The sequence below is a fragment of the Cupressus sempervirens genome, chromosome 9 (assembly GCF_028749045.1).
Source record: "Cupressus sempervirens isolate cs-2001-9-10 chromosome 9, ASM2874904v1, whole genome shotgun sequence".
Taxonomy (NCBI): Eukaryota; Viridiplantae; Streptophyta; class Pinopsida; order Cupressales; family Cupressaceae; genus Cupressus; species Cupressus sempervirens.
This window is the reverse complement of record NC_143126.1, coordinates 703,970,539-703,994,528: the sequence shown is the minus strand read 5'-3', so window position 1 is coordinate 703,994,528 and position 23,990 is coordinate 703,970,539. Positions and strand designations below refer to the sequence as shown.

Sequence of the window (23,990 nt, the reverse complement as noted above, 5' to 3'; positions counted from 1 at the left end):
AAAAACACACATTTATGCCTTAAAACATCAAAATGGTTTAAAAATTCAATATGTATCCTACAACAAGAAGTTGTGCATGTGTGATTTATCTTCACATAAAAAGGTTTACTCATCTCAAAAAATCTTTGACTTATTTGAATTTGAGGATACATACCAATAAATTTTGTAAAAAATTGTGTTTGAGTTGAGTCCAAAAAATGTTTCGCATGTGGGTCACAATTTTGACTACCAATCCTCCTTCTTCCAACATCTTTTTGATTTGGGGAAACATGTGTGTTATTTTTCCAAAAATCTTTGATCAATGATTTCATAGCTTCACTAATTTCTTTATCCTTTTGTGGTATTCTACAATTAAATGTCCATAACTCATTTTTTATTGGATCTTCCAATCTCTCACACCTTAGCATGGCTCTTCTTACAGTGCCTCTACCAATTTTCAATATTTTGCTTGTCTTTCTCATGAGTCGAGCTTTTTCATTTGGGTACTTACTATTGTCGATGTAAGTACTCATCTTGTGATATTACTATCTTTGGTGTGTGATTTAGAACTCACTTTGTGATAAGCACTCATTAGATTCTTTATAATGATTTTTTCATTTGAATCATCCATCATTCTTAGCCCAAGAATCTTCATGATAGGCCTAAATTTCAAATTCCTTATTATTTCAACAAATAATTGGCATTGACCTATAATATTTAATTCTTCAAAGAATAATCTCCACATACGATTAACTTTTCTTTAACAAGTACGCTTGCTAATCTTGTCAGGCATTGATTTCAAAATGTTAGTATCAATATCAATCAAATATTTTGGTCTTCTAAAATGAATTCTAGAAGGTGTTATAATCTCTTCCATTCCCTCAACATTTTGAACATCAACATAAGGTTGAGTGTTTTGCGTACCTTGAACCAAAGATGATGTGCCTTAGCAATAAGATGCAAAAGATGGAATATCACCTACTTGATATGTTGATGTTGTGCCTTCAACATGACATGATGGAGTGTGTACATTGTCAGATCTACAAATTAGTGTCTCTTCAACATGAGAGGATGATATGACTCCAACATTAGAAGATGGTGTAGCTTCACAATTCAATTGTCTTCTTGAGCGTAACAATCTCATTCATCCTCTTTGTCTTTCCAATTCTTCCTCTTTTTTTCTTTGTATCAGTGGTTCTTGTTCCTCTTTGAAAGTCAATTGTTCATTATTGTTTTTCTATTTTCTTTGTTCACGTAGTAGTTTCATTTTATCTCTTTTAATTGTCAAATCTCTCTCCCTCTCTTCATTTGTTTGAGTTTTTGGTTTCTTCCTTGGCATGATGATGATTTCTGCATGTCAAATTATTCAAACATCTGAATTACTTACAATTTGTAAATTACAAATCATTCAAATACATATAAACATTACAATTATTTCAATGAATACACAATATATATCAAACAACTTGCCAAATTTCTAACCATTTACAAATAACAATTCATTCAAAAATACAAATTTCAATGAATTCACTATATATTAAACAAAATTTCAAATTATAATCAAATTTGTCTCTATATATCAACAAACAATATTTAAAAAGGACTGCACTAACCTTTTCTATAGAAAGAATATTCAAAAAGCCTTCAAATAGTGTATCCAATGATTGAATTTGGTGTTTTCTAGCTTCGAAAAGTCTTCAAATAGTGTTTGCTAACTTCCAACATCTTGAAACCTGTGTTTTATGTCGAAACAATAGAATGCACAATAGAAAAAAAGTAGAATATGGATCAAAAGGGACCCAAACTTTCTTTGTGACCCTTTTTTGGTAATTTCACATAGTGCATATGCACTATAGCACGTATGTACTATAAAGTGCGTACACACTATGTGAAAATACATCTCTCCCTATCCCACCATCCCCCATCCCCTACTCTCTCTCTCTCCCTACTCTCTCTCCTCTCCCATCCCCTACTCTCTCTCTCTCTCTCCCTCTCCTACTCCCTCTCCCATTCTCTCTCTCCCATCCCCTACTCTCTCACTCTCTATCCTCTCCCATCCCCTACTCTCTCTCACTCTCTCTCTCCTCTCCCATCCCCTACTCTTTCTTGCTCTCTCTCTCCTCTCCCATCCCCTACTCTCTCTCTCACTCTCTTTCATCTTCCATCCCCTACTCTCTCTCACTCTCCCTCTCCCACCACCTACTTTCTCTCATCCTCTCTCCTCTCCCATCCCCCACTCCCTCTGTCTCATACACTCCCACCCCCCCTCTCTCTCTCAAGCTACTCTCTCTCTCTCTCCCCTCTCCCATCCCCTACTCTCTCTCTCCTTACTCTTTCCCCTCTCCCATCCCCTACTCTCTCTCTCTCCCTACTCTCTCCGCTCTCCCATCCCCCACTCTCTCTCACCCTCTCTCCTCTCCCATCCCCTACTCTCTCTCTCTCTCTCTCACTCTCATCCCCCCTCTCTCTCCCTCTCCCACCACCTACTCTCTCTCTCTCATCCCCTACTCTCTCTCACTCTCCCTCTGCTACTCCCTCTCCCACTGCCTACTCTCTGTCTCTCTCTCACTCTCTCTTGCATCCCCTACTCTCTCTCTCTCTTAGGTCTCCCATCCCCTACTCTCTCTCACTCTCACTCTCCTCTCCCATCTCCTACTCTCCAGATCTCTCACACACACTCTCATTCCCCCTCTCTCTCCCTCTGCCACCACCTCTCACTCACTCTCACTCTCCTCTCCCATCTCCTACTCTCCAGATCTCTCACACACACTCCCACCCCCCCCTCTCTCTCTCAAGCTACTCTCTCTCCCCTCTCTCATCCCCTACTCTCTCTCTCCTTACTCTCTCCCCTCTCTCATCCCCTACTCTCTCTCTCTCCCTACTCTCTCTCCGCTCTCCCATCCCCTACTCTCTCTCACCCTCTCTCCTCTCCCATCCCCTACTCTCTCTCTCTCTCACTCTCATCCCCCCTCTCTCTCTCCCTCTCCCACCACCTACTCTCTCTCTCCCATCCCCTACTCTCTCTCGCTCTCCCTCTCCTACTCCCTCTCCCACTGCCTACTCTCTCTCTCTCACTCTCTCTTGCATCCCCTACTCTCTCTCTCTCTCTTAGGTCTCCCATCCCCTACTCTCTCTCACTCTCACTCTCCTCTCCCATCTCCTACTCTCCAGATCTCTCACACACACTCTCATTCCCCCTCTCTCTCCCTCTCCCACCACCTACTATCTCTCTCTCACTCACTCTCTCCCTCTCTACTCTCTCTCTCCCATCTCCTACTCTCACTCTCTCTCTCTCCCATTCCCTACTCTCTCTCACATTCTCCCATCCCCTACTCTCACACTCTCTCTCCCCCATCCCATACTCTCTCTCTGCCACCCCCCTACTCTCTCTCACTCTCACACTCTCTCCCATCCCCTACTCTCTCTATCTTACACACATTCCAATTCCCCCTCCCTCTCTCTCTCCCACTCCCTCTCCCACCACCTACTCTCTCTCCCGCATCCCCTACTCTCTCTCTCCCCTCTCCCATCCCCTACTCTCTCTCTTTCACAGACACACACTCCCATCCCCCCTCTCTCTCTCCCTCTCCCACTCCCACTCCCTCTCCCACCACCTACTCTCTCTCCCCTATCCCCTTCTCTCTCTCTCTCTCTCTCTCTCTCTCTCTCTCTCTCCCATCCCCTACTCTCTCTTCACACACCCACACACTCTCATCACCCCTCTCTCTCTCTTCTTCCATCCCCTACTCTCTAGATCTCTCACACACACTCCCATCCCCCCCTCTTTCTCCCTCTCCCACTCCCTCTCCCACCGCCTACTATCTCTCTCTCACTCTCTCCCTCTCTACTCTCTCTCTCCCATCCCCTACTCTCTCTCTACCACTCCTACTCTCTCACACACTCTCACACTCTCTCCCATCCCCTACTCTCTCTCTTACACACACTCACATCCCCCTCTCTCTCCCTCTCCCACTCCCTCTCCCATGGCCTACTCTCTCTCCCATCCCCCTCTCTCTCTCTCCTCTCCCATCTCCTACTTTGTCTCTCACTCGCTCTCCCTCTCCCACTCCCTCTCCACTTCCTTCTCTCTCTCTCTCTCTCTCTCTCTCTCTCTCTCTCTCTCTCTCTCTCTCTCTCTCTCTCTCCCTCTCTACTCTCTCTCTGCTACCCCTACTTTCTCTCACATTTTCACACTCTCTCCCATCCCCTACTCTTTCTCTCTTACACACATTTCCATCCCCCCTCTCTCTCCCTCTCCCACTCCCTCTCCACTACCTACTCTCTCTCCCATCCCCTACTCTCTCTCGGGCTACTCTCTCTCCCCCCTCTCCCATCCCCTACTCTCTCTCTTTCACACACATGCACTTGCATCCTCCTCTCTCTCACTTTCCCACTCTATCTCTCACTGCCTACTCTCTCTCTCTCTCCCCCCATCCCCTACTCTCAATCTCTCTCTCCCATCCCGCACTCTCTCTGTGCCACCCCTACTCTCTCTCTTATGCACATTCCCATTCCCCCCTCTCTCTCCCACTCCCTCTCCCATTGCCTACTCTCTCAAATCCCCTACTCTCTCTCTCCCCTCTCCCATCCCCTACTCTCTAAATCTCTCACACACACTCCCATCCCCCTCTCTCTCTTCCTCTCCTACTCCCTCTCCCACCACCTATTGTCTCTCTCTCACTCTCTCCCTCTTTACTCTCTCTCCCATCCCCTACTCTCTCTCTCTCTCTACCACCCCTACTCTCTCTCACACTCTGTCCTATCCCCTACTCTCTCTCTCTCTCTCTCTTACACACACTCCCATCCCCCTCTCTCTCCCTCTCCCACTCCCTATCCCACCACCTACTCTCTCTCTCTCTCTCTCTCTCTCTCTCTCTCTCTCTCCCTCTCTACTCTCTCTACCACCCCCTACTCTCTCTCACATTTTCACACTCTCTCCCATCCCCTACTCTCTCTCTCTCTCTCTCTCACACACACACACACACACACACACACACACACATTTCCATCCCCCCTCTCTCTCCCTCTCCCACTCCCTCTCCCATCACCTACACTCTCTCTCCCATCCCCTACTCTTTCTCTTTCACACACGCACTCACATCCTCCTCTCTCTCACTCTCCCTCTCCCACTCTATCTCCCACCACCTATTCTCTCTCTCTCTCTCTCTCTCTCTCTCTCTCTCTCTCTCTCTCTCTCTCTCTCTCTCTCTCTCATCTCTCCCATCCCCTACTCTCAATCTCTCTCTCCCATCCTGCACTCTCTCAGTGCTACCCCTACTCTCTCACACACTTCCTCTCTCCCATCCCCTACTCTCTCTCTTACACACACTCCCATCCCCCTCTCTCTCCCTCTCCCACTCCCTCTCCCACCGCCTACTCTCTCTCCCTTCCCCTAATCTCTCTCTATCTCTCTCTCCCATCTCCTATTCTCTCTCTTTCACACACACACACCCAACCCCCCTCTCTCCTCCCATCCCCTACTCTATCTCTCACTCACTCTCCCTCTCCCACCACCTACTCTCTCTCTCTCACTCTCTCTCTCACTCTCACTCTATCCCTCTCTACTCTCTCTCTGCCACCCCCTACCCTCTCTCACATTTTCACACTCATTTCCAATCCCCTACTCTCTCTCTCTCTCTCTCTCTCTCTCTCTCTCTCTCTCTCTCTCTCTCTCTTACACACATTTCCATCCTCACTTTCTCTCCCTCTCCCACTCCCTCTCCCACCACCTACTCTCTCTCTCCCATCCCCTACTCTCAATCTCTCTCCCATCCTGTACTCTCTCTTTGCCACCCCTACCCTCTGTCACACTTCCTCTCTCTCCCATCTTGTACTCTCTCTGTCACCCCTATTCTCTCACTTGCTCTCTCTCTCTCTCATCCCGTACTCTCTCTCTCCCCTCTCCCATCCCCTTCTCTCTCTCTCTCTCTCTCTCTCTCTCTCTCTCTCTCTCTCTCTCTCTCTCTCTCTCTCTCTCACACACACACACACACACACACACCCATCCCCCCCTCTCTCTCTCTCACTCTTGTTCTGCCTCTCTTCTTCCCTCTCTATGCACTATTTAGGTCTCAATAGTGCATGTGCACTAAAGTGCACACGTGCTATTTAGACCCAAATTTAAAAAGCTTTAAATTGTGTGTGTGCACTATAGCGCACACGTGCTATAGGATGTACGTGTTACTCAAACCTTTGCATTCTACCAAGCCTAAGGCTTGGTTTTTCCTTGGGGATCCAACCCAAAGGTTTGGAGTCTATAAACTGGTTTGAAAGATGTTTTGCAACAAACATACAAAAAATAATTGATTTTTCTTGTGTGCTCTCCTTCAAGATTCCCCGTGGTTGAGCATTGATAAGATCCGGTTACATGACATTGTAGGTCTCTTTGTTAGCTTTATAATCATATAATTTATTTTTAATTTGAACTACTTCAATCCTTTCATCTATAATTTCTTTTGAATGTATGTCCATTTTTTGTCAAAGACCAACATGTACTAATTGGGTTGTAGATTTTAGCTTGTTCATCAAATTTTGCAACTTAGTTTTTTAGAAACTAGACTCCATTCTACACACTTTCAAAAAAGAAGTTTTGATTTTAGATTAGTTTTCAATCATTTCTAGGGGGAGCACATAGATATTTCACATTTTTGGGATGTGTCTAGTTCAAAAATTCATTAAAAAAAATACACATTATAAAATTACTCAAAAAATCTAGGATAAACTACATAGTGTTAAGTAACTTTTGACCAGAGCAATTAAAGACTTTCAAAAAAAAAAGTTAAAATTTTTGGGGGGCCACACTTTGTACTGTGTTATGTTTTTTTGGAATAAACAGTACCACTTGTTGTGTCGCCCTTTTTTGAGGACCTAAAACTACACCATTTTGAAAAAAAATTAGTAGTTTAGAAACTAGATTCAAATGACTACTACTTTTGTTTTTGTCATATCTTAAAATTTTGAGCGTAACTATCTTCAATTTCTTGTTGAAGTTCAAAAATTGTTGATTTCAGAAAAACTGTGTCCACTTATACCCCCCTTTTGGCACCACAACTTGGTGCACTTACCCACTTGTTGTTTGGTGGACATAGCCCAATGATTGGGTGAACCATGTTAAATCTTGGTGTCTTGTGTTCTCTTTTGTGTGATCTATTATTTTCTGATATTGTTTATATTTGCATGTAATTATTATTTCTATCTGAGGTTTAATCCTAACAAGGGTTTGGCCCTCATTTTATTTAGTTGATTCAATCTAATCTTTATAGATGCCTTATCGTGTTATAATTAATGGTCACCAGTAGGATGCCTTTGGCCTATTTTAGTCCATTCGCTAGGGGTTTTCTTTAGCTCTACCACTTTATGTTATTGCAGTGGAAGGCTTTGGCTATTTGTTGGCTTCTTTCATTTTTTCAAGCCAAGTGAGGGGAATTACCCTACCCGAGTCACCTTGTCAACTTGTTAATGGGAATTTTTTCAATGACTCATTCCTCGTGTTGATTGAAAATCAAGAAAATGTACATAACACTCTTCAATGCCTTAACATGTATTTTTGGCTTCTAGGCTCAATCAAAGAAAAGCCCAATATTATAGGCAATCATTCCTTTGATGTCCTCCCTAGATTCTTTTGTGGTTGAAAATGGATTTAGCATGGTGAAGTATTCCACTTTTTGGGGATCCCTTTTTTATTTCAGGATTTGGTTATCAACCTCTAGAATGTCATGTTAGCTAAGAATGCAAAAAATATTGCATACTCAATTACCAAGCCCCTCTCTTTGGTTAGTAAATTCTAGATTTTCTCCAAGGTTCTCAATGCTACTCATGTGTATTACTCCTCATGTTGGATTTCTTCTAAAGCCTCTTATAAAAATTTAAAAGTTATGATATATACTTTGGGATACCGCTATAGAACATGATGGGTGTCATAGAGTGCTTAGGAATTATATTGCCTTCCTAGAGAGTCTAGAGGTCTTTGACTTATTTCAGCCTAGAAATAAGGATTGGCCTTGTGTGTCAAATGGGTGATAAGGGCCAACTCTAGCAATAAATCCTAGAATATTGTCCTCTGACATTACTTTATTAGGATATCTTGTTAATAGACCAACATGGAAGGGAATTGATTTCCAAACCCTCCTAATCATGAAATATGTTGTTCAAATGGAGGGAACTTTTTTTCCAAAAGCATTTGGCATGCCTAGGAATTTGTTGAGGTGTGACTCCTTTGGGACAAAGTAGGCTTTTGTGATGGCTTCAATTAACCAAATTAATATTTGGTGGTTGCATCTCATTCAAGTTCAAGGGCTTCCTCTATCTAAGATTCCCAGACTTCACGCTCTTCACTTTTACAAGCATGACATTTGTACTCCTAGTTACCTTTTCTCTTGGACAATCATTGTTAGGATTATTCAATAGAAATATAAAAAGTACATGCAAATATAACCAATAATGCAAAGGAACGAAGCACATATAAATATAATAAAAGACAAAAAGATTTAGCATGGTTAAGCACCCAATCTTGGGCTACATCCACCAATGAGAGAGTCCATTATTATTATCTAGTAATTCATCCTAATTACAATCTGCAAACCCTTGTAACTCAATATTGTTGCAAGAAGCTACTGAATCATCATATGAAAATCCCTAGCCCTAAGCCATATTATGCAAGACTTATGTCAATCACAAAATTAGGGTTAGAATGTGTTACCCAACATAAAAATAACTCCCAAAGCCTTTTACAATAATAAAGCCATTTTTGGCCTCGTGAGGCACTGCCGCTTGACCCCACCCTGTACCTAGGGTCGTCCCGTAGTACCCTGCAAGGGATGTCACCCCTTAAGCCCATCATGGGGGTGATGCCCCCAAACCCCCATAGAAAAAATGGGGGAAACCACGTTAATGGAAGTGGAAAAAAAAAAACCTATGATTCCGATTAGGCTCCGCATAACAACCACCACAAGCCTTCATGCCTAGGAAGATTTGTAGACCTAGTTTTGTCTTAAACTCTTGGACCAAGATACTTTCAATTAGGTATTGACTATGCCAATACATTTGATGTGTAAAATTGGTATCTATTTTTAGAAACCATGGTGGAAAGATCAGTGATGATTTCTGCATATACTCTTTTCCAATTAAAAACCTAGTCTAGGTTACTAATGGCTTTTTCCTCACCTACCTATATGACTCCTATCTTATATAGGTGACAACATTTGTAGTCTTCTTAGTCTAAATGGAAATAAAAGTTTTTTACTATTTGATTTGCTAATGTAGAACCTAAAATTGGTCATTTTGTCTGATGTGCTATTTTTCATTGTTCTTACACACCATTTTCCTAGGCCCCTCATCAACAATTTGATTGGGGAAGAGATATACCACATTACTACTCAATTTTGCCACATCGTGATGGTTCTACTTTTGGGTTGCCCTTTATTGGTGCAATTACATCTGCTCCTAGCAACTCAGGTAGGCTAGGCTCTAGTGAAGATATTAGGTAGCCAACCTCTTCCAAGTGACTCACTTGGCTTTCCCTGGCAATTTTTTCGACCAGGAAGGATAATGAAGAAAAAGAAAATGTTGAAGATAGGTGTTGTTGACCTTGTTGATGTATGAAGGAAGAAGGATGATCAAGTTCTGTCACCTTCTACTAGCAATGCTCTAGCAACCTAGTGGTTTTTTTTATTTTGAATTTTGTTTAAGGATTATATCCAAGTATCGATACTTTAGCTTTCTAAGCTTTGTCCATATGACCTCCTATAAAGTGACTTCATATCCTACTTTTTAATGTGAATTATGTATTTAAACTTTTGATATATATATATATATATATATATATATATATATATATATATATAATTTTAAAAAATCTAACTATATATAAAGTTATATCTTTTGTCATATAACACTCTTGAAATGACTTTTACAATAAATAGACAAATTTCCTCTAACAAGTTAATAATAACAACCACTTGATAAAAGAATAAACAAATATTAAACATCATATTAAAAATATTTTCTCAAAGTTGACAATTGATCAGATAGTAATAAATGCTAGAAATGTGAACATACAAATGGGCATTTCATTTATTTTGCCATAGAGCTGACAATTACTACCTTCATGGACATAAAAAAAATTGTTTAGTGTGCAGATGTAAATAAATGAACATGATTCAACACGTCTAACTTGTAGTACAAGCTGCCAACTAATATTTGTTATCAAACAACATCTTTGTTTAGCCAATGTGAAGTATTATAACATGGGACCTTGTTAATTACAATTGAATAGTAATGTTTTAGCAAGAAGCCGTTTGATCAATCAACGTGCATGCATGATATAAAACTTGTACTCAACATCACTCAACCTTCTTAATATCCATTGTTTTTATAAACTTGACTAGTCTCTTTGGATTACAACAGCAAAAGCATTGACTCCTACAAATCCATGCATGATATGGAACGTGGACACCTCATCTCTGCTCGTAAACAATTTTAGTACCATTTGGGTAAGCTTGTTATAATCAATAATTTTACCAAGTCAAGTCGTCCCTTCAAATCTCAGTTGTGGAAGCATCGATCCCTGCAACAAATTTCCATTAGTATATATATCATGCCAGGGATTTAAATGGGTAGAACCATTTTGTCTTGGGTCTAATAAAGCTTAACAGAGTGTATCACTGAGGCCTATGAGTTATAATTTGCCTTGGTGAGTCTAGAAAGAAGCCCTTTCTGGCCAGTTGTGAGCATTAACATAGCTTTTATGTAATGTTAACTATGGGTGGAAAGTTGAGCCTGATCTTGTTGGTATTGTTGGGAGTGTGCATTTGTGCATTTGTTCACTTAGTACTGATTTCTATGCCAATTCATGTCTCAATGTAGAGGCCATTGTAAAAGAAGCTGTTACTAGGAAATTCAATCAGACATTTGTGACTGTTCCTGCCACCCTGAGGCTTTTCTTCCATGACTGCTTCGTAGAGGTGCTAAGAAGTGATTTACATTTCTTCAAGTTTCAGTCAATTATAACGTGTTAAAATAACTTAGATTTTCAGTTTTTATATGATATGAATAGAATTCTTGCAGCTTGTAGGGAAAGAATTGAATAGTAGGGATTCAGAAGTTGAGCCTGTTTTAAATAGTCGTTAGAGCATTTCTTAATTTAGTGCCTAGTATTATTAATGTTAAAGCACTCATATGTGTAGCTTTAATTTGTTAGTGCTGATCATGAGTACTGATAATTGAATGAGATGTATTCCTTAGATCTAAAAAGTAACAACTCATGTGATGTCACACCACTACACTATTAAAACATGGCTGAATGGATAGCTATCAGTCTAACTTTCCTTAAGGTTATTTTGGAATCCACAACAAAAAGCATGCTGATGTGGCATCATATTTGATGACATGGACTTGAAACCTTAGTTATAAGTAGGGGACTTGCAAGGTAGACTGCTGAAAACAATACAAGTGATTTGAAATTTTGCCAAATAAGAATTTGAGAAACGTGAAATTAAAATGCTTAACTACTGAGTCCTCTCCCTTTAACAGCCCCCACTTTAAATCAGTGAAATAAAAGACATTTCTTATATTTTATTAATATTTTGTGCTATGGTACATGAAAGCCACCAATATAATAATGTGAAATGATTTATATTTTCTTTTTTCCGGTATGTAACAGGGATGTGATGCATCTGTGATTATCCAATCTACTGCAAACAATCAAGCAGAAAAGGACTTTGAAGACAACTTATCACTGGCTGGGGACGGTTTTGACACTGTGATAAAAGCAAAGGAAGCTGTAGAGGAGAAATGTCCCAATACTGTGTCTTGTGCTGACATCCTAGCCATTGCTACCAGAGATGTCATAAAGCTGGTAAGTAGTCCTCCTATATATGTACAAATTCAAAGGCTGGACTCTATATATAGTATACAGTTCTCCTCCCTGCCTCGTCATTCTCTCGCCACCATCCTCTAGCCGTCCCTCTACCATCCTGAAATTAAGGCCCATTGTCTCCCCATTCCGAAAACTTGTCCCTGCATCCTGCCGTCTTAATGCACCCCAGCACTGGTGTTAAACTGTATAATACAGAATTCAATTGAGCTTACTTAAAAAAGACTACCCAGAAGTGCCACTATACCATATAAAATCCAATTGAGCTTACTCAGAAAAGATTAAACTTAAAGCACCATTTCTTTGAAATAACCCTTTCTGAACTTTAGGTTTGTGTTGTGTTCAGGCTGGAGGACCAAAGTATAGTGTGGAGTTGGGAAGAAGAGATGGAACCATATCTCAAGCATCCAGAGTTGATGGAAACCTGCCCAAGCCTTCATTCAATCTGGACCAATTGGTTTCTCTCTTTTCCAGCAAGGGCTTATCTCTGACAGACATGATTGCTCTATCTGGTAACAAATCTTACCAACTTCTAAATAGTCTATTTTAGTTATTATTACAATACTGGATTCCCAAGTCATGTTTGAAGGGAAATGATAGTGAATTCTTTCTTGTGGGTATGACTGTGTAATAGTTTTCTATCATCAACATTTTGGATCACACTAAATGCTCTCTTGCATCCTGATGATGAGTCATATAGTATGATCTGAAACATCAATGATAAAAAACCATTACAGAATCATATTTAGAAGAAAGAATGCATTAATATAGATTGTGAAAATCTGATATTGCTAAAGAGAAATGGTAGCACTGGTGAAGTTCTGACTGGATGTTCCATGTAGGAAATGAAGAGACAATTCATACTCAATCCAACACATCAATTTTCATATGAGTCAGTTTTCTCACACTCAATAGAACACACCCATTCTTAGACATTATAAGTGAGATTACATTTTAGAAATAAGATTCATATATGGTAATAGAACCCTATAGATAGGCCTTGTTTTGAGCATGATTTACTAACCTTGGGTTTTCTTCTTGTTTTCAGGGGCTCACACAGTAGGGTTTTCTCACTGCAGCAAATTTTCAGAGAGAATATACAGCAACCCAATTGACCCTACACTGAATAGCACTTATGCCGAGCAACTGAAGGGCATGTGTCCCACCAATGTGGATCCCACCATTGCTATTAATATGGACCCTATAACACCTCTTAAATTTGACAATGTCTACTATGAAAATCTCAAGAATAAAAAGGGCCTTTTCACTTCTGATCAGGTGTTGTTCACTGACAAACGCTCACAAAGCACTGTGAAAATATATGCAAGGTACCCGTCTAGATTTAATGGAGGATTCATACAAGCTATGACAAAGCTAGGTCGAGTTGGTGTTAAGGTGGGGAATGAAGGAGAAATCAGAAAAGATTGTAGCCGCTTCAATTAGTGATCTTCATGTTTGGATTGCTCAAGTAATTTAGCAATAGAAATTGTGGTCTCTTAAATTTAAGGCTTCGGCAAATCAACGTTAGAGAGAGATTTTGGAAGGGAATGGTAGACTATGCATGGTCAAAGGAGAAATAAATGCATGGAGGGTAGTAGGAGAATGAGCTGCTTCTCCAGTCAGTTGTGTTCATTTTCAGCCAAAATAGAAGCAATAAAGATGGATGTATGTCTTTGTGTTCAATTATACAACTGTATGGGTTTCTTTTCACTTTTTTTATTTTCCATTTTTCTATATGGGAGTTTCCATCTTCAAATTAGATATTGTTATTAATGGGTTTCTTATAGTATTGAAGTCTTGCACTCAATTAGATTTGGTCTTTTGTGAGCACTTTAAGAACCATTCAACCTTGTCAATAAACAAAAGACATAATAGTAAAAAAAAGTCTAAATCTTTGATTTGATGTTGATGAATCCTTGATGATATTTATTAATTAACTGAAAATCTATATATGATACTAAATTATAATAAATTAATAGATATAATCAAAAGTGCACAAATGGTTGCTAACTCTCTAGAATAAAATCATTTGATACCACAAAATTATCTTTCTCAAACTTGTTATTATTTTTAGAATGTGGACTTCATTATTCACTTCATGAAGAGTGTTTGCTTTTATTTATTATATATGGGTAAAGTTTCAAGTGGAATTATGTGAAATTATTTTTATGTTTCTTTATTGATTTATTTTGAAAAATAAATAATATATATATGAAAACGGAAAACAATCTCTTTACATTTATGAATTTAAATAATTAGATATTTTACAATTTTTATAACTTGTCAAAGTTAAATGCAAATGATGAACAATTTAAGCTTTATAATTGAAGAATGTGTATTTAAATGATGAAATTGTGAAATATGTGTATTTTGGAATTTAAAAGTGTCTTGACAATTGAATATATAAGTAAAAACTTTGAAAAAAAAAACCTCTTATGATCTAAACCAAGTTTAGGGATCATTGATTTTGTCACTTATACAATATAAAAAGTTAACTATCTAATGCCTCATGGTAAAAATAGTGTATTTTCTAGTTTGCGGACCAATGAGATTTATCTATTTCCCAATTTGTCAAACCATGTAAGGACACCAACCAATGACTTTGATTGATGATTGGAGATAATAAACAAACACCTATAAATTGTTATTTTTATCCCTTTTATATGTTAATTTTGCATGTGGCATTAATCTCTCTTCTAAATGATCTAAATTGATCTAGATATCTCTTCATTCTGAGTTTGATGAAATGAATACAAAATTAGTTATTTTTACATAAGCACGTGACAATATGTAGATTGTTGATTATACATTTAAAGGATAAAGATGGTTGGTTAATTTTCCCTTTTTTTAATGAGGTAGCTTAATTTGACATTTATGAGGATGACCCTATGAACAATGAATTCATCAAATAGATCAATAAAATGGATCATTATGCATAGAAAATATATGAGAAGTACTCTATGGATTAGCACAAACAATTGACAAATAAGCCAAATGTATAAAGTGTTCTTATGTAGAGAAATAAGAAATGTTAATAAGCATGGGATCTTGTGTGGATGCTAAGATTAAGTAACAACTAGGTAAATAGGCTCACTTTACACAAGATTGTCTCATTCATCACCATGTATGAATGTTAAGATGTTACTTTAAAATAGATATAAAACTAAATGGGAAGAGGTGTCAACATACAATTTACATCATTACATTATATCCCAACTTTAAGGTGCATTTTAATCTTTAAAAAATCATACATTTCCAATTATGTAGTGATTGCAAGAACACATACATTTACTAAATTTATAGAAACAAAGTAATATGATATTGGGCTCTTATAAAGTAATGGAATTTACAAGATATTCATGTGTAGATTTGTCCCTTGTCAACTACTCTACATGAGGACTTGCAAAAGAGATGTAAAAAGTTTCATGAATAGCTTTTGTAACACAAGTAAGAATAAATATAGTTCAAATATTAGTGTCAACAATCAAAAGAATTTGTTCTAGTGTTGATAAATCTATGATTACATTGACCTTCTATTTGGTGCATGATTTTTGAATGTTAAGTAGTGATTTGCGTGAATCATGCGTTAAGTCCAATTGCGATAACTTTGTTTAGAATTTGATTATTTTTTTCCATTGTAATTAATGGTTTCAACGATGGTTATCATCTTGATAAGTTCATGCATTGATTTGTTATATAAGTCATGATGTATTGTAATAATCAATGTGAGAGCACAATGTAATCAAAAGATTTTTTATTCTTAGTAGCTCTGTTTCTTCTATTTATTTATTTTTGTAAGTTCTGCTCATATTTTTTCAACTAGATCTAATTATTCTATAGCTTACAACTATAGAAATTTTTACATGGTATTAGAGTTCAATTGCTAGGAAAGAGAGCATTTTTTTTGAGGAATTGATGATTTAAGCTTTCAAGAATGGAATTTTAAGCCTTTTTCTTTATCATGTCATTCAGTTATCTCAAACAAAAGCTGCCAATTCTTCTTAGACCCACAAGAAGAGGCTTACATTGAAATGTTACGACATCAAAGGTTGGACCCAATTCTACATCAAAAATAGGTCAAGGTCATGCTCTCTTCACATGGAACTTGCCTTTCTTTTCTCTCTAGTGATGCACTTTTTGTGGGTCTAGCATGCCTCTTAGTTGAAAATTTTCCTTTGCTTCCATAGTTGATCAGATTGATAGAGGATTTTCACATGTATTTTCAATCATCATCTTATTCTTGTACAGTTGAGTAGTATCGTTAGGGTCACTTGCACAAAATCATGTGTCAGTTACACATCCTTGAACGATAGATATTTTGCCTCTATTTTCTATCTGTACTTTGTTTGAGGGAGCTATTCTGATTATTATCTAATGTATGGGTATGTGCAGGATCATGGTGTCCCAAAAAGTGGCGATGTGAAAAAAATGGAGTTTGAAAATGTCTAAAAACGTTTCAAAATATGCTCTAACTTTTTTCCACCCATCCTGATACCAAAGCTAAAAAGTTAGGATCAAGCCTTTCGAGTATCCGATCAGTAATTAGGTATCCAATATAAAATCGAATGCCCAAAACCTATAACATAGATTTTTAAAAAAAATTGAGGGCTCTTTTTACATTACATTTTTTTTGGCTTGAGTGTTGACCTCCATTCAGGTATCAGATTTCGGAATGGGTATATGATAAGGGTAAGTTTTTTAAATTTATTTTTTATGTTTTGAATGAATATTATTATAAATTAGTTGTTTTTAATTTAATTTGTTAGAAATAAGGTTTTTTATAATAATTTTTTTTGAAATTTAGGTTGTTTTTAATAGAAATTATGTTTTGCAAATTAATAGGTATGACTGACCCAAATCATGATACTGAGGCATGAAACAATGTTCCTTGTATCCCTCCACCAAACGATCCAGTACCCCCTCAAAATTGTCCACCAAACAATCCCCTACCCCCTCAAAACCCTCCTTGAATTGAAGATTTGATATTTGAAAATCTCACTGAATTGAAGGTTTTACGAACCACATATAACACTATACCTGCATTGACTCCCATGTTATCCATGTTAAACACCATAGTGGATAATATTCAAACACTTACCAATGAACAAAATGTTGCTCTTTGCTAGCGTGACCAAATGCATGCCATGTTTGATGATGGGTTGGACTATGATGAGGTTGCGGCCCTAAATATAACTAAAGATGATATGGTTAGCCTTTTTGCAAACCCAAAAATTAGTAAACAAGTAGAATACACAAAGTCCAAACTATCAATTAAGTGGTGCACAAATGAGGCTATGTGTGTGAACTTTTGGGATCATTGGTGGATGGTTTTTGACATCCCTCCACACAAAAATTTAGAGGTGCCATTTTATTTCATTAGAAAGTCGTATGCCGAATTTGTGTTGGGCCTCAAGGTGAACTATTGGAGCATGAGGCCCAACATGGGTGTAGGAGGAGGAGCTTCTTAGGATAGACCCTTTGCCTAGTAGAAGAAAGTTGGCACTTTTGTACCCCAAACTGATGTCTTCCCCCCTCCTCCAATGCAGCATCCTGATATCATTGCAAAGGCTAGCTCTTAGACTATTAGAGCAATCCATAGATTGAGTAGCCTATTGATATCCTAGGCTAGGTCAGGGTTGCCTCCCCGTGTTGATGATGCTGGCACGAGTTCATCATCGACGAGCTCATCACATGTTTGTGTGCCCCATACTTGTGTAACATGCAAGAATATTTGTTTGGGTCCCATAGGTGATCTTTTTGAGTATCACTTTGTATTTGAGGAGGATAAACCAAATGCACATATGGAGGCTACACACCTAACATGAGAGAGGAGGGGCATGCATGGAATCCTTCTATGTCGATACGTGTATACATTTTTTTTGTTACGACATATGTGATTTAAAGTTAATCTTTATAATAGAGTAATTTTAATTTTTAAACCATACTGACTTATACATATATGTGATTTTTATTCATGTTTAGTTGATGACTGAGGAGGAGCTCAAACAGGTTGATAATGTCACGCTCTTGGCTATTTCATTTGGCCTTAAGAAATCTATGGTATATTATGTTGTGTTCTCATTATTTTTTCTATTTGATATTGGAGCATATATGGTTTCTAATCTTTCTTTTCTCTTGCAGGTATCACCTGTCAGTGGGGAGCAGAGTGTGGGGGATGAGGCACAACCCATTGACAAGGGAAAGGTAAATAGGTGATTAAATATTGATGCATTCTTGTAAAATGTTTGTGGTAATGAAATTTAATTACATTCTTTATTGTATAGGGCATGGCTACGGGTGATGATTCTAGGCAGATTCCACATTGCAGACCCTCTAGCATTTCCATTTGCAATGAGAGCCCCATCATATATATAAGTATCATTTATTTTTTATTTTCATAAATAAATTCAAAACTGATTTTTGTGATATTAACAAGAATTATTTTGTATCTCATAGGAAACACCTAGTGCTCAGGAGGTTGGGTGCTAGAGTTTTGTATCTTTGGCGATGCAGCCATTATATCCAAAGGAGGAGTCAACACAGGTGAGTTGTAGTTTGAATCCCTGATTATATGTTATAAATTTAGAATGCTATGAATTATAGTGTTATAGTTTAAGTTTTAGATTCATTTAACAAACATACTTGAACATACATAGGCCACAATCAACGAGGGTCAAGCATTTTCAAGGACACATGAGAGGACTCCTGACTAGCGCAGGAGGTCGATGAGAGAGGTATTTATGATGAAATCTTAATACTATAAATCTTCATTAAAAAAAAGATCATTATGCATTTGAGTAATTCAATGTTAGATACATAGAATCATATAAATTTAGTAGTCTAACTTTGGGTTTTCCTTTTTTGTTTATGTAGGAGGCATCTAATCCACCTAGTGCAGCGAAGAGGTTGCATTTTGATCATCCACCAGTAGCATAGGATAGTATAGTTGTCTAAGATGGAATATGCCACATTATATACAAAAACATTGATATTATACACATTCTGATAGCATGATCAGCCACATTTTGTATATGGATCTATGTATTTTGATATATATTTGTGTAATTTGTCTATGGATACATGAAATTTGATATATATTTGTGTAATTTGTCTATGGATACATGTATTTTGATATATATTATTGTCATTTATGTGCATAATGATATACATATTAATTTAGTATTGTATTGTTCAATTTATCATGGATCATGTGTATTATTCATGTTTATGGAATATCATTCATTTTGATCATGTTTGTTATATTCAATTCAAATGCAATAATTTGTGAATAACATTTCAACAACTTTTATTATCATATTTTGATGCAATATTTAATTTAAAATTCTATCATATATGTTTAATTTAAAATAATCTCTACAATCCTTTATGATGTCACTATGGTTTACTCACCCAAACGCACTTAGAGCACCTTGGAAATGAGATAGGTTATTGTAGGCCTCAACATGACCGTCTTGAAGCATTTGACATTTCATCGATAGCCCCCATGAGCTCTGAGTTATGGCCCTTGGAAGATCAACCTAAAAACACATTTAGAGCACCTTGGAGACTCTTTAGTACAAGGTGGTCGCAAACAATGGAGGCTCTCCATAGCCAAAAAAAGGGTATCACTAGGGTTCATCTGCCCATTCAGAGCTAATGGTGCTAACAATTCAATGTCAAGATTAGTGGTTTCAAAGTTACATTGTGATGCACTATGAACTGAGGCACACTACAAGTTTTGGCATCGAGCGAGATTGTCGTGCCGAAACCAAATAGAATGTGATCTCTCAAAAATGAGATGGGTTATTCTAGGCCTTGGCATGATCATCCTGTAGCATTTGACATTTCATTGATATTCCCCATGAGCTTCGAGTTATGATCCTCAAAAGATTGACCTCAAAATACACTTAGAGCACCTTGGAGACTCTTTGGTATGGGATGGTGGCGAACAATGGAGGCTCTCTGCGGTCGGAACAAGGGTGTCACTAGGGTTCACTCGCCCATTCGGAGTTAATGGTATTGATGATTTGATGCCAAGATCAACAGTTTCAAAGCTACACCGTGATGTGTAATACCCACCAATAGTTTACTTTTCCATTATATTTACCAAACTATTTTTATACCTATTTCATGCATGTCTTAGTTTCAAGGATATTATTTCATAACTTCGACTAGAGATATATCAATGATGATTACTTAGTTGACTATATTTCACATGTTGATTGATGATTATGATTACTACTGCATTAATGATTCTTGAATGGTTCTTAGTTAGTGTTGCTCATTTTTGCGCCCTGCCAATATTCAAATTTTAAATGCTTGCCCGCCCAACAACTAGTTCCCAGAAATATCAAAAAAATGTTGAAAAATCAAACCTTATGATTTGTTTCTACAAGCCCACAAGTTCACGATCGTTGGATCAATCTGAATCAACAGTTGGCGCTATGTCGCTTTTGAAAGTTGCACGATGTTTTGCATTAGCGACATAGCACCCTTCTGCCATGTATTAGGTGGGTCCCCCCTTTCCCTTGATTGGTTCTCTGGTGCTGAGTTTTGACAAATTGATGGTGGGCATTATGGCACTATCAAAAAATCCATGCTTCTCGTCGATAGGGACATAGCACCCAGTCAAAAAATGACCCTGTGGCGAAGTTCAGTTATCAGGTGGGTCCCAAGTATGCTCCGTTGGATACCAAGGATGAATTGTCAAACATGTCGAAAGTGATCAAACTTCTCAATGGCCAAGGTATGACTATGCAGAATGTGGGTCCTGTTTCCCTTGGCGGTCGCAAACGAGGACTTGTCAGACAGGTTGGTACATGGCCAGTTTCTATCAATTGGTACACTGAGAAGTCAGATCCATCTTGCTTGCTGTTAGATCTCAGAAAATCTATGGCTGGTGCTATCTCGCTATGGGGAGTTGCACATTGGATATCCATAGCAACATAATGCCTTGGCAACGTGTGGCACAGTTGACATCATGGGCCCACTTTCTCTCTCAGAGGGTATCAATCGATAGCTTGTCTTCCGTGGCAATTGTTAGATGAGTCAGAGTACAATGAAGGCATCTCATTGGCCCATCTAGCTTACCAGATATGCAGTTCTACAGATCTATGAGCACTATCGGATCTCCCTAGATCAAGGGCTGGAGCTTCCCCGCATTATGGAAGTGCAAGGAAATTTAAAAATGTGGGGAATCGATTTGGCGACACGTGTCCCAGGTGATGTCACGATAGATATTCTCAAAGGTTCAAAAAGTACAAGTTATGATCACGTCCGATGCAGGCAGATCAAAGGCTAGCACTTTCTCGCATTATCAAGATACAAGGAAGTTAAAAAATGCAGGAAAGTGGGTAGCCGCCATATGTTTCTGTGAGACCAATTTCTCTATGGGACGCCATGTATTGCCAAGCATGGTACGGATTATTGAGGTGGCACCAAGTGTGATGGGTCTAGGGCAAGAACAAGTGAAATACACGAAAGAGTTTCTCGATTGTTGATCTCGTGGAGATCAACAATCAGTGATTTTTGGCATTATGGAAGTGCAAGGAAATTAAAAAATGAAGGGAAGCGGGTGGAGGGCACGTGTCCCAGATGACATCATTTGCTCATCCTCTTCGTAGGAAGGTACTTAATGAGCCCTCACCATCTGATGTGATCTGATCAATAGTAGGCATTATCGTGCTATGAGAAGCTGTGAGGATGATACGTATAGCACCATAGCACCCTTGTGCCACGTGGATCAGTGGGGCCAAGATGCCAAGTTGTGCCAGGTGGTTTCCAAGTGGATTCATGGACCACAAACCTTATGGAGGCAAGCAAAGTAATATGGTGAGTCTTCACGATCGTCAGATCAAGAGAAATCCATGGCAGGCGCTATCTCGCTATGGGAAATTACTCGAAGGATACCCATAGTGACATAGCGCCTAGGTGACACATGTCCTTGCGGGCCCGACCAAGATTGATAGTTAAGGGTGTGGCAGTTATGTTGTAGCCATTGCAATCAGGATTTAGGAAGATGGTGCAGTTAGTTAGAGAAAGACATGGTCAACCATGGGGAGACTCTATTAGGTGGCAAAATGAAATAAAATAGTTGGTCCACATGGCTCATCCCGGTGCCAGGGTTATGTTGACCTGTTGATCATGCTGATTTACGAACCAAGAACTAGGAAAGTCGAGGGTTTCTTGTGCAATCTGATCTTCATGATCATTTCCAACCACAAGAAGTGAATGTGAAACCAAGAAGAACACTCTACCACCCCGATCTATCTATCTACCTAGTCAGAATAGCTTAATGGCACCATTTCTATCTTCTCAAGGCCCTGTTCCAACCAAGATCAAAAATCATTATGTCTAGATCTGCATCTAGATCAGGTTTTCCTATTATTGTTCCCTGCAAGACTTGATGGCAGTGGTTGCAGGATAGTTTTGCAGGGAAAATCTCAGTTATGCCTGCACTATAAAGGCAAATTTTGTAGATTTTTTTCAGGTCGGATCATTCTCTATTGTTCTTTATTGTTGCTCTACAATTCCAGTGTAAAATCCCCTGTGCCTCTGAACTGTATGATTTTTTCCTTATCTCCTTCAGCCATTGGTATGAAAGTGCAAGAATTCTTTGCCTCTTATTGGTGTTTTGTAGAGATCTATAATCTGCATGACTGTATCTCCTTGGCCTATGAATGATAATATAAGTGAATCTCTCTTCCTTGTGTCATTCATCTTGGTTTTCTTATCTGCATGTGATTATTTGATTAAAGAAAGTTTGAATGTGTATATCCTTAGTTTCATTCTAGTTCAATAGTGCATATTTGGGCAGAGATTGGTCTGAACACTCTATTTTGATGCATCACCTCTTTAGATTAGATTAGGTAGATTTTATTTTCATGCATTCTTTCTCCCTTTTCCTCTCCAAGAGTAGTTAGGTGCATCCTGATAGTAAGAGGAAGTCGGCTTTCTCCGGAGACTCAACCTCACAGTTCAAGTCCCATAGCTTGGAGGTTGTTTCCATGTTTCTCTAGGTTGTCCTCATGCATAGGCTTCTGAAAAGGGTGCAAACCTAAGTGACAAAATTCTTTGGCACGTCTGGTGGGACTAATATGAGGAGATTTCAAGATTAATACTGAAGAGATAGTATTGGCTTCAGTGTTCAAGCCTTCAAGAGGCTCATTCTTCAAAGTACTTGGCGACTCTAAGCTTCAAATTTATATCTGGTTCCAGACCAAAGTTATAGTGATTCATGCCCAGAGCTAAAACAAGGGCATCTTCTAGAGGTAAGTTTCAGTATCAAGTGCTTTCACTTTCAAACCCTAGAAGAAGGAGGACTAGAGTATCTTTATCACTAGTTAGGAGTGTAGTAGGAACAAATACCCCTGCAAGATCTAGCTCTACTCCTCTTGTTGTTAGATCTTAGCCTAGACTGCCATCAATACATATTAATAGATCACTTGTCTATATTGCATTTCCTAGAGCTCATAATTTTTCCACCTTTAATGGTGGAATCCCTCTTTTATTAGCCCAGTGACATGACATACCAGTAGCTGCCCTCAAAAGTATACCTGAGTTTACTGGTGAAACTTCTATCTCTCCCTCCGAACACATTCAAGAGGTTGCAAATGTCTGGAATATTCATGGTATTATAGAGGATGATGTTGTAGTTAGGCTCCTAGCCTCATCCTTGAAAGAAAAAGAACTACAATGGTATAGAGGTTTAGCTCATGGTTCTATAATAGATTGGGATGGATTAGGAGCAGGATTGTGCAAAAATTTTGAGGATAAAAGTGACTATTTTTCACTTTTAGAATAGTTGACCACTATAAAAAGAGCCCCCCATGAATGTATGAGTGATTTTAATTATAGATTTCAAAAGACATGGGATAGAATACCTACTTCAGTGAAGCCTACCCTTGGTAATGCCTTTTTGCATTACCTCAGAGCTTTTAACAGTGATATTGCCACTACAATCCAAACTATGGGAGGAGATACCTTGCCTAATGCTTATAACATAGCAATAAGGGAAAAATATATATTGATACAAGGAGGTAAGTTAGCTCCAAGGCCTCCTATGCCCTTCTTTCCTGATGTTCCAAATGATCAACCAACAATGGCTCCCCTTCCCACAACTTCTATATCTCAATCCCTT

General features: G+C 38.5%; 2 pseudogenes; both read left to right on the top strand.

Annotated features, from left to right (window-relative positions):
* The first annotated feature begins 10,737 nt into the window (after window positions 1-10,737).
* LOC149540668 (peroxidase 51-like) lies at window positions 10,738-13,294 on the top strand (annotated as a pseudogene).
* Window positions 13,295-20,563: 7,269 nt separating this feature from the next.
* Window positions 20,564-23,990, top strand: part of LOC149540667 (calmodulin-binding protein 60 D-like) — a 95,957-nt pseudogene continuing 92,530 nt past the window's right edge.